We start from the raw sequence: 12,157 nt of genomic DNA on the forward strand, positions 1-12,157 counted from the left end.
TGGCGCAGTAAAGAAAAAAAAGAGCATCCTTTTTTATGACGGTTACCGGCGCACTGCTCCATTTTATCATCATTACGAAAGAAATATCTTCCCAAATCAATTCAAGTTTGTGCATCACTAATCCCCCAGCAATCATGTCATTAATGACGATATTATGTTTCTCTCTCTCTCCGTTTCTTTCAAAGGAGCAAAATCACTGAAAATCAGGCCAAAACAATACAAATCACGTTCTCGTTAATAATTCCGTTGGATTCCTCCCAGCTCAAAGTAGGTCTACACTTTCTTGGTCCAAGAAAAAAAAATGGGACAAAAACCCCCAAACAAAATCATACTTTTCAGCCGGTTGACTATGATTGACTCTACAACCAATTGAGAATGCATTTTGTAACGATTATTTTTTTTCAATTATCATTAAATAGTTTCTTCTTCATTTTTTATTTTTCTTATTTTGTTAAATGCAAAATGTCTTTTCTAACAGGGCGGATTAAAAATATGTATATAAATATATATATGTTTAACCTGCAAGATATGTAACATCTATATTTAGGATGAATTTCCAATTTTATTTCAACATAATCCGCCTTGGGATGGGACCGCCTCATTTCTTGCGCTCATCTGCGCTGCAAGCATCCACTGTTTTATGCATGCATGACGTCATATCTCGTGTACCGGTACTGTACTTATTATTGTACTGCCTGGCACTGCTCTCTATTTCACGATCGACGGGTAGAAGTTGGAATTTGGAACATATTTTGACATGGAAAAGTAAGTTATTTTTTTTTCAATTTTAGTGGAGGGGACATATGGGAGTCTTGCCGTTACCTTGTCCATACTGAAGTGGAAATCATGTACCTGCAGCATTTTACATATTTTAAGGGGGAAAATTGAGTTATGTTTTAAAATTAAATGCAGTCCCATATGTGACTTTTCTTGTAAGGTTAGATGTCCAGAGCAGAGAAACAAGTTTTGATTGTTTTAAAAGGTTAAAAAGTTAAATAACCCCAAAAGTTGCAAAACATATATGTTTCAGTGTCTACAATTGTTGTTTACATCATATGCATGTTTGATTATAGTTCACGATATTCTTTTAATTTTTCTTCTTTTGGCTTTGCTATATTTTGTTTTTTTTTCATTTTTCTGTTTTTTAATAAAAAAAAGCTTATTTTTTACTATTTTTTTTATTTTGTTTTCCTTAATTTTTTCCTAGATCTAGATCTACCTTTTTTTTCATCTTCCCATTTTCTTTCCTTTTTCTTTTTATCTTTTCTTTTCATTTCTTTTTTTTTCTCTCCTAAATTCTTCTCTTTTCTTCTGTTTTTGTTCTGTCACTTCTGTGCTTTCTTTTAGTCCAGTAGACGGTCTCATAGGCCATGTACAAGACATGGAAAAGTTGTTAAGTACAAGGTTTTTTTGTTGATTCATGTTCTAGATGGGTATTGAAGTAAATTCAGCTTGGTTGCCACCTTGGCAACCTTGAGCAATTTTTTTAATTAGCCTAATTAGCATAATCATCTAATTAGCATATGTACGATATGTAATATACTACTTCTCTTAAACCAGAAAGACTAAAAACATAAATAATATCATTTTTCTAAGAGGTCCTGTGACGTTGAATCCATGCATAACAATATTTTAAATATCTAAGTTATGCAATTATCGTAATCAGCCTAATTAGCATAATGAACTAATTAGCATAAGTGTAATACACTGTATATATATATATATATATATATATGTATTTGTGGATGTCTATCCAGAAAATTCACAATACGTAAATAATGCAACCTTTTTATGGTTTTCTATAGCGAGGAATTCATTTATGACATTATTTTTCCATTTTAACCGATGTAATCACTGTAATTAGCGTAATTAGCATAATGCACTAATTAACATATATATGTGTAATATATTTAAAATACATATTTCATTGTCATTTCATATCGAGAATGCCCGAAAATGAATAATACAGCTATCCTACGGTTTTCTATGGCGAGGAATTCATTTATGACATTATTTTTCCATTTTAACCAATGCAGTCGCTGTAATTAGCATAATTAGCATAATCAAGCTAATGCACTAATTAACATATACATATAGATTTATTTGTCCATAAGTACCGTACTACAACAGCCTGAAAACATATAAACAATACAGCTATCCTATGGTATTATTCTATGAGGAATTCTTTTGTGAAATTATTTTTCCCGTTTAACAAATGTTATTGTTTTAATTAGCGTAATTAACATAATGCGCTAATTATCTTATGAGCAATATTTTACATATGAATATATATTCCTTTGTCATTTTATATCAAGAATGCCCGAAAACATGAATAGTACACCTACAATGTATCCAATGGTTTCCTGTGACTAGGAATTCACTTATGACATTATTTTTACCTTTTTAATGTGATTTTTTTAATTAGCATAATGCACTAATTAACATATATGTGCAATATGTATATGTATATAAATATATATAGATATATATATATTCTTTTGTCATTTTATATTGAGAAAGCCTGAAAACATAAACAATTACAGCTATCCAATGGTTTTCTATGATTCTTTTGTGACATTATTTTCCCCGTTTAACAAATGTTATTTTGTAATTAGTGCAATCAGTATACTGCCCTAATTAACATAATTAACGATTTTATTGCATATATATATATATATATATATATATATATATATATATATATATATATATATATATTCCTTTGTCATTTTATATTAAAAAAATGCCCGAACACATGAATAATACAGTTATTTCAGAGTTTTCTATGTCGAGGAATTCATTTATGATATCGTATTTCACTTCAAACAATGTTAATCGTGTAATTAGCTTAATTGACAACGAAATATATGTATTGCACCTGTATTTTAATTACCACTAACCATAGGATAGCTGTATTTTTCATGTTTTCAGGCACACTCGATATAAACTAACAAAGAAAAAAATGAAAAAATGAAAATCCATAATTCATTGTACGAAATAGACATGAAATACTCCGAAAATTTGCTTTGCCCAATTGATCGTGGGCCCGGCCGGCAGCCGCTGAGCAGGGCCAGTTCGACAAGGCTCTATCCCTTTAATCGTTGAATGTCAAACAGGCATGGGCGGAAATCCCAGGGGGGACAGGGGGACGTGTCCCCCCCAACTCAAAAAAGTAGGGGGGACACAATATCAAATGTCCCCCCTACTATTTTTGGTCTTTTATGATGGTAAGAAATACATAATTCTAAATCGAAATAAAACATGTATTTTGGGACGAGATGACCTTACTTTGGCGATGATAACATTTTTATTTGCCTGTCAAATTTTCCCGCTTCTTGCCCCCATAGGCGGATCCAGGGGCCGAGCCCCCCCCCCCCTCTTTGTGGAGCAAAAAAATAAAAAAAGGAAAGAAAGAAGGAAAAATGAGGGAAAAGAGAGGAGAAAAGAAGAGAAGGAAGAGTGCATGAAATAAGATGAGGGGAAGACTTGGAAAATAAAAAGAATCTTTCGTGCCACTACATAAAATTTTCGCTCGCGCTCGCATTGCCTGTTAGGTGATTCACATATCTTGTTAAATATTGAGTTCGAATAACATATTTCACCTCGGAAATCAAACTTTCATTATTTTGTGTAATTTACAAAGTGATTTTTAAAAAGTGCTCTGTAAAAATGTCAGTTTTATGGTCTGAATGTTAACATTTGCTGCTTGCGCTGCGCGCTCGCAAATTTTGATTTATCAGGTACCTATTATTTTCGTGTATTCCATTAAGTTTTCAAAATATCCCTTTTCAGGTCTGATTGTCAAGACGTATCAGCTAGCGCGCTGTACGCTCGCATTGATTGGCGAGTTATATAAATGTTTCAATATTGATTATACAACAATTACTACTTAAAATCCCCTTTTCATGACAGTTTATCAAAAAAATTAGCTCACGATTTGCGCTCGCATTAATGGTTAAAAATATATTAACTGATGCATCCCATTTATAATCACAAAAGTGAAATGTCCAGTATTTATGCCATGATATCATCAGATTCTGCGCCCTCATTAGGCATTAATAAATATGATATTAATTCAATAATTAAATTGTCCCTTTTGTTTCATCTCGAGATAGTCATCATTTTCATATAATGACATGTCGTAAGGATGTCCCGGTCCTATGTCAAAACTCAATTACAATTTTTCTACAAAGTGCTTGAAATATAAAGCTGAAATTGACTCTTATTTTCAGATCGGAATATCAAATTTTCATGATTAAAGTTGTATTTAGAATGCCTAGTATAGATTCTAGGTCTAAATATGAAACACGCTCGCGCATGTTTATTCAGATACTCAACTTGTTCTCTAATTAAAATCGTTATCCAGTTTCAGATCACGATATCAAAATTTTTCTGCTCGCGCTTTGTACTCGCATTGTTAATGTAGGAAGACCCCATATTACTCATCCTTATGATGATTTACAAAACATGAACAGAGTGGCCCATTTTTAGGTCTAAATCTCGATTTTTTTCTGCTCGAGCTTCGCGCTCGCATCAATCGTTAAATTATATAGCTATCCTGTTCACGATTACAAAAACTGATTAAAATTTTCCATTCTTTCTTTAGAACGTTCAAAAATTTTCACCTTGCGCTTCGGCTCGCATTTTTTGATTGTTGAAATATGTAACGCCTTCATGGCTAAGTGCAAGCAGTCCTTAAAGGGGAAGTTCACCCTGAAGAAAACTTTGTTGTAAAAATAGCAGAAAAAAGAGTAAAAGATATTGGTAAAGGTTTGAGGGAAATCCGTCAAAGAGTAAGAAAGTTATTAGAGTTCAAAGTTTTGGATTTGTGACGTCATAAACGAGCAGCTGCCCCATTTGTTATGTAATATAAAATGCATGAATTTCAAATTTTTGATGGTTCCTGATGACTTAATATTGTTTTCTATTCATGATCGGGTGTGAAATGATTTGTCTATTGATATACAAAAGGTTAAGTGAAAACCATTTTCAATTTTCTGAGAAAATGACATTTCATTGATTTTTTACCATTTGCTATGTAGGAATGCTGCTCGCATATGACGTCACAAATCAAATAATAGAAATTCTAATAACTTTTTAATTATTTGATGAATTTTTCTCAAACCTTCGGCAATATATTTTATTATTTTTTCTGCTATTTTTACAATGAACTTTTTGTCAGGGTGAACTTCCCCTTTAAGAGGTACCTTACTTCAACAGGTACCAGTTCAAAACGTATATAAAAAAATTCTGCTCGCGCTTTGCGCTCGCAATATAGATACTCTTCCTATTCAGGATTTACAAAACATGAATATGTTGAGTGTCTCGTTCAGTAAATATTATAGGACTAAATCTCGAAAATTTCCGCTCGCGCTTCGCGCTCGCATTAATTGTTTACTTATATACCTATTCTGCTTAAGTTACAAAAAGTGCTTATAATTTCCATTCTTTAGGTGAAAATGTAAAAAAATTCAGCTCGCGCTTCGCGCTCGCATTATTTGATTGTTAAATGCTACTTTAACAGGTTTCTTTTCCATCAGTTCATTTCTGCTCGCGCTTTGCGTTCGTAGTAATTATTAGGTTGCATACACATCTTTTTCAGGATAACAAACATTGCCCAGAATCAGTTCAACATTGAGGAAAAATACATAAAATTATTTTAAAAAATTAGCTCGCGCTTTGCGCTCGCATCATATAAAGAAGGATTATGATATCATATATTAATTTATAAGAATAAAGCTATAAGAAGTGACTAATGAGGACTACCCCTTCCAATAAAAACAAACAAAAATCATCTTTGAGCTGCAGATCGGGAAAATATGGCTGAAACAAATTCACCACTCATATTGACGAAGGCTGGATCCACTCCTGTGTCCCCCCTACCTTTTGGGAGAGATTTCCGCCCCTGCAAACAGGGTAGCAGCAACTCCCATCTTTTAACGTCTTTTGGTCTGATGCGGCCGGGGTTTGAACCCCCGACCTCCCGGTTGTGAGACGGATGCTCTACCAATTGAGCCAACACACTGGTCATAGGAATATATACTTGATATATTGCACATAGATGTTAATTAGTGCATTGGGCCAGTAATTCTAATTAAGGCATTGACATTGGTTAAAATAGAAAATTACTGTCATAAATGAATTCATCAACATAGAAAACATTAGAAGAGCTGTATTATATATGTTTTCAGGCCGATGTAGACAGTACTTTGACACAGAAACCTATTTATTGCAAATATATATTAATTAGCGAATTATGCTAATTAAGCTAATTATAACAATAACATTGTTTAAAGGAAAAAGATAATGTCACAAAAGAATTCCTCATCATCGAAAAACTATAGGATAGCTGTATGCCTGTATTATTTATGTTTTCGGGAATTCTCACTCAGTATAAAATGACAAAGGAATATATATATTGCACATATATGATAATTAGCGGATTATGCTAATTATACTAATTACGACAATTACATTGGTAAAAAGGGGAAAAAATAATGTCAGAAATCAATTCCTCATCATAGAAGACCATGGGATAGCTGTATTATTCATGTATTCGGGCATTTTCGATATAAAATAACAAATGAATATATGTATTGCACATATATGTTAATTAGCGCATTATGCTAATTATACTAATTATGACAATTACAATGCCAAAAAGGGGAAAAAATAATGTCAGAAATTAATTCCTCGTCATAGAAAACCATGGGATAGCTGTTTTATTTATGTATTTGGCATTTTCGATATAAAATGACAAAGGAATGTATATATTGCACATATATGGTATTATGGTAATTAGCGCATTATGCTAATTATACTAATTACGACAATTACATTGGTAAAAAGGGGAAAAAATAATGTCAGAAATTAATTCCTCGTCATAGAAAACCATGGGATAGCTGTTTTATTTATGTATTTGGCATTTTCGATATAAAATGACAAAGGAATGTATATATTGCACATATATGGTATTATGGTAATTAGCGCATTATGCTAATTATACTAATTACGACAATTACATTGGTAAAAAGGGGAAAAAATAATGTCAGAAATTAATTCCTCATCATAGAAAACCATGGGATAGCTGTTTTATTTATGTATTCGGGCATTTTCGATATAAAATGACAAAGGAATGTATGTATTGCACATATATGTAATATGTTAATTAGCGCATTATGCTAATTATGCTAATTACGACAATTACATTGGTAAGAAGGGAAAAATAATGTCATAAATGAATTCCTCGCCATAGAAAACAAGCATAGGGTAGCTGTATTAACCATGTTTTCGGACATTCTTGATATGAAATGACAAAGAAATATATATTTCTATATGTATTACACATGTACATGTATATGTCTTAATTAGTGCATTATACTAATTATGTTAATTACAGCAATTACATTGGTTAAAATTGAAAAATAATGTCATAAATGAATTCCTCGCTATAGAAAACCCTTAAACAGATGCATTATCTACATATTGGGAATTTTTTTGATAGACATCCACAAATACGTACATATTACACAATTAGGCTGATTACGATAATTGCATTACTTAAATATTTGAACTATTGCTATAAATCGATTCCTCGTCACAGGACCTCTTAGTAAAATGACATTATTTATGTTTTTAATCTTTCTGGTTTAAGAGAAGTCGCATATTACATATCGTAATATGCTAATTAGATGATTATGCTAATTAGGCTAATTAAAAAAAATGCTCAAGGTTGCCAAAGTGGCAACCAAGCTGAATTTACTTCAATACCCATCTAGAACGCAAATCAACAAAAAAACCTTGTACTTAACAACTTTTCCAGGTATGAAAAATATCTACTGGACTATTTTGCTTTGTTTTGATATTAAGAACATTTTTTTTTCTGAAACTTTGTTGAAATATCATATTTAAACAAAGTTTCAGAAAAAATGCATTATTAGCAGAGAAAACAGAAGTGTATTGCCTGGATTTAGGGCCTGAGAGAAAGATTAACAAATAAAATGTGCAGGAAAGAAAAATGCATTATGTTGAGCTTTGTGGCCCAGTGAATTAGTCTTCTGACTTTGAAACAGAGGGTCACGGGTAGGAATCCGAGCCATGGCGTAATTTCCTTCGGTACAAAATTTATCCACATTGTGCTGCACTCAACCCAGGAATTAGTACCCGGCAGGATAAATTCCTTGAATGCAATGAACGCAGAAACTGAAAGGCTGAGCTAAACCCATGGTAATGATAATAATAAACAATGTGCCCCTGAATAGATTATTTCTAGATAGATGGCGCTATATAAATGCCTGTTATTATTATTACTGGTATTACTTTACATAGAATAAGGTCATTTTCATTACATTCGCTTCCACGATCCCATGATGCATGTGCTAGCCTTTTGCCAAGGTCTTCTGCTGTATTGTAATCTGTAGTGAAATTTCAGGTCAGATAATGATATGATTGAGGCCGTATATTAGTGAAATTGTAAGAAAAGTTAACCCACAAACTTTTCTCACTTGTAACAAAGTTAGTGGCAGCATTTATAGGCTACACAAGTCACTAAATAAGTTGTCAATCCAATTTTTATGTTAAAGGTCAAGTTCACCTCAGAAAAATGTTGATTTGGATCCATAGAGAAAATCAGACAAGCATAATGCTGAAAATTTCATCAAAATCGGATGAAAAATAAAGTTAAGACATTTTAAAGTTTCGCTTATTTTTCACAAAATAGTTATATGCACAATTTAGTCACATGCAAACGAGAGAATTGATGATGTCCCTCACTCACTATTTTGTTTTTTAAATTTTTTTTTAAATTATACAATATTTTTATTTTTACAGATTTAACAATAAGGACCAACTTGACTGAACCATAACATGTTAAACAATGGTATTGGTAATACCACAAGTTCAGGGGGGAAATAAACTTTGTTTCATAGGACAGTGAGAAGAAAATTATAATTTTTCCTATTTCAATATAATAAGATACAAAAGAAATAGTGAGTGAGTGATGTCATCAGTTCCCTCACTTGTATTTCGACTGGGATGTGCATAGTACTGTTTTTTTTAATTAAACGAAACTTAAAAATGTCATATCTTTGTGATTTTATACCCAATTTTGATGTTATTTTCAGCATTATATTTGTTGGATTTTTCTCTTTTTATTCAAATCAACTCTTTGTTGGGGTGGACTTGTCCTTTAAGTTAGGATGTGTTCAATGTCGGTTTCCAAATTTAAACGGCAACATGATTCATGATTAAAAACATGATTACAAAACGAGGACTCTTAGAAACAAAGATTGTGTTCAATGTCTGTCATTCTTGGTCATAAAAAGTATTTGTCTTTCAAATCATGATTTAGAGAAAAAATTTAACATCTAAAAAGATGCGTATAAACAAGATCAGATCAGATTTTACAACCTTCAGCATCGCGAAAGATCAATTCTTAAAATGTCTTTGAAGGTCAAGTCCACCTCAGAAAAAATGTTGATTTGAATAAATAGAGAAAATCAAACAAGCCCTCCCAAAAATTTCATTAAAATTGGATGTAAAATAAGGAAGTTATGATATTTTAAACTTTTGATTAATTTTCACAAAATAGTTTTATGCACAACTCTTTAACATGCAAATGAGACAGTCAATGATGTCCCTCAATCACTATTTCTTTTTTTTTAATTATACAATGTCATTTTTTACTTATGTGACCAATTACCAACTTTACTGAACCATGAAATGTTTAAACAATGGTAATTTTACAAATTCAGGAAGGAACAAAACTTTGTTTCACAGGAAAATGAGAAAATTAGAATATTTTGTATTTCATTTTATAAAATACAAAAGAAATAGTGAGTCGGTGACATCATCAGTCACCTCATTTGCATACCAACCAGGATATGCATATAACTGTTGAAATTAAGCGAAACTTCAAAATATCATAACTTTTTATTTACTAGTTCATGTAGAGTATATAAGATTTTGATGGGATTTTCAGTGTTATGCTTGCAGGATATTTTCTCTTATTATTTTGAATAACTTTTTTTGGGGGTTGACTTGTCCTTTAAATTTGCTCTTGCAGCGGAAGCCTACACAAGGCAGGTGCTGGGATTGATCCTTCTTGTGATCGTTCAAACTGCTCACTTATTAAAGGTTTACTATCTCGAAAGAGGAAATTTTACGATGATCAACAAATATATCTACACATTTTTGACACTGAACAGTATAATCATGCTTGAGTTTTGTGTTTTGTAATTGAGTTTTCAATCATGAAATTTGCTGTTTAAATTCGAAAATCAACATTGAACACACCCTTAGTGGACAAATTTAACATCTGTTTGTAATCAAATATATGTATATACATGTATGTACTCGAATATGCATTTGATATTTGCAACTCTAGCAGCATGTTGTGATGTGTCCCTCAGTGTGGTGTTTTGTTTCTTTCATTTTACATTGTACATGTATTTTTGTGTAGACATTTGTAGTTGAAATTCTGAACCATTGAAAGAGAAAGTCAGCTTGCTGTACATTATCACCAATAGATCACTCAAGTTATTTTCTCAGAAAATGAGCCTCAAGATAAACTTGGTCATCCAATATTGTTCCAGCTTTTGTTTTGGGCTCTACCTCCCTCTTTCATGTTTTGGGTATAATCTAGGCTTAAAGCTTCTTAGTCAACCAATGTTGTTGCTCAATGGCATATATATAGATTGCACAGTGTATAATTAATCACTTCCTTTATGAGAATGGTGCAGGATAAGATGAGTAACTCCCCCTGGGCTTTATTGAAAGGTGTGATACTGATAGATACATGTAGGTACAGAGTTTATTTTTTTATATACATGTAGGGACACCATACATGTATGCAACTTCACTGACTGATTTTTTTTCTTATTTGATTCCTTGTTTATTCATTCATTTTTCTTTATTGTTTAGTTTTTAGCTCATCCGGCCCAAAGGGCCAAATGAGCTTAATTTGCTGTAGCGTGGTGTCCGTCGTCTGTCCTCAATTTCAAAATGCTTCTTCTTCGCCATTTCAAGTCTGATGCTTTATATGATAGCACTAGGTGGGGGATTAAAAACTTCTACACAGAATTTTGAAATTCATTGAATATTCTAATTTATGCGCATTTATTTTTCAAAATTCACAAAAAATGCTTTTTCTTCTTAATATTTGTTGACCAATTTTATTTTTTTTGCTTCCATCTGGTAGAGCTTTATGAGGTTCACCAAGCTTCTACACAGAATTTCAAAATTTTGACCCAAACAATTTTTATGCTAATTTATGCGAAATTAATTCATGCATATTTTTAAAAATTCACATAAAATGCTGCTTCTTCTTTAAATATTTGTTGACCGATTTTGATTTTTTCTTCCATCTGGGGGCCGTTTCATTTTTGTTCGTATTAAGTTAAGAGCAACTTTAAGAATGACTAGTGAACCTTCTTAACGCTTAACCAAATTGCCAATGAATATACCATTTACCACAAGAATGGATCACCAGTCGTTCTTAAAGTCGCTCTTAACTTACGAACACCTTTATGAAACACCCACCTGGTAGAGATTCATGAGGTTCACCAAACTTCTACAAAGAATTTTGATTTTTTTTACCAGAACAATTTTTAGGCTAATTTATGCTAAATTAATTTATTCATATTTTTAAAAATTCACATGAAATGTTTTTTCTTCTTTAATTGTTGACCGATTTCGATTTTTTATCCAACTGGTATAATGTCATGAGGTTCACCAAACTTCTACACAGGATTTTTAAATTTTCAGTAGAAAATTATGCTAATTTATGCAAAATTCATTCATAAATCACAGAAAATGCCTCTTCTTTATTTGTTGACAGATATTTTTTTCTTCCATCTGGTAGAACTTCATGAGGTTCACCAAACTTCTACACAGAATTTTGAAATTTTCAGTAGAAATTATGCTAATTTATGCAAAATTTATTCATAAGTCACAGAAAATGCCTCTTATTTATTTGTTGACAGATTTTTATTTTTTTCTTCCATCTGCTAGAGCTGCATGAGGTTCACCAAACTTATACACAAAATTTTGAAACTTTGTCTGGAAAATGATTTATGCTAATTTATGCAAAATTTATACATAAATCACAAAAAATGTTATTTCTTCTCCATTTGTTGATCAATTTCAATGTTTGTTTGTT

The 12,157-nt window shown here is 31.7% G+C and overlaps 1 protein-coding gene across 2 annotated transcripts in view; it reads left to right on the top strand.

Moving 5' to 3' along the window:
* Positions 1–678: 678 nt before the first annotated feature.
* Positions 679–12,157, top strand: part of LOC121409011 (extracellular tyrosine-protein kinase PKDCC-like) — a 54,824-nt gene continuing 43,345 nt past the window's right edge. For both annotated transcript variants that reach the window (XM_041600784.1, XM_041600783.1), the window contains exon 1: positions 679–765. The gene's annotated coding sequence lies outside the window, so the exon portion shown is untranslated. The remainder of the gene's footprint in view (positions 766–12,157) is intronic.

This window comes from Lytechinus variegatus, chromosome 2, assembly GCF_018143015.1.
Source record: "Lytechinus variegatus isolate NC3 chromosome 2, Lvar_3.0, whole genome shotgun sequence".
NCBI lineage: Eukaryota > Metazoa > Echinodermata > Echinoidea > Temnopleuroida > Toxopneustidae > Lytechinus > Lytechinus variegatus.